The following is a 262-nucleotide window of genomic DNA, read 5'->3' as shown; positions in this document are numbered from 1 at the left end:
AAGAGCTGGGAGAGCTGGGAGAGGCAGAAGGCAGGAGAGGCAGACACATAGGAGAGGAGGAGGAGGAGGGACAGGCCACAGGGTACTCCGGGGTCCCACCGCACCAGCTTCCAGGCTTCCATCGGAGGTCTGGTTCCTGCTGGGCGACGTAGAACTCACTGACGGGCGGATGACCATCCCGGTACGTGTTCAAAAAAGACCACCCCTGGGGTCAGATGGCAACCAAGAGGTGACTGCCCGTTGTTCAGACAGGAAGGTCACC

The sequence above is a fragment of the Lontra canadensis genome, unplaced genomic scaffold (genome assembly GCF_010015895.1).
Source record: "Lontra canadensis isolate GAN:19392208 unplaced genomic scaffold, GSC_riverotter_1.0 scaffold84, whole genome shotgun sequence".
Classification (NCBI taxonomy): Eukaryota; Metazoa; Chordata; class Mammalia; order Carnivora; family Mustelidae; genus Lontra; species Lontra canadensis.
This window is presented reverse-complemented; position numbering follows the sequence as displayed.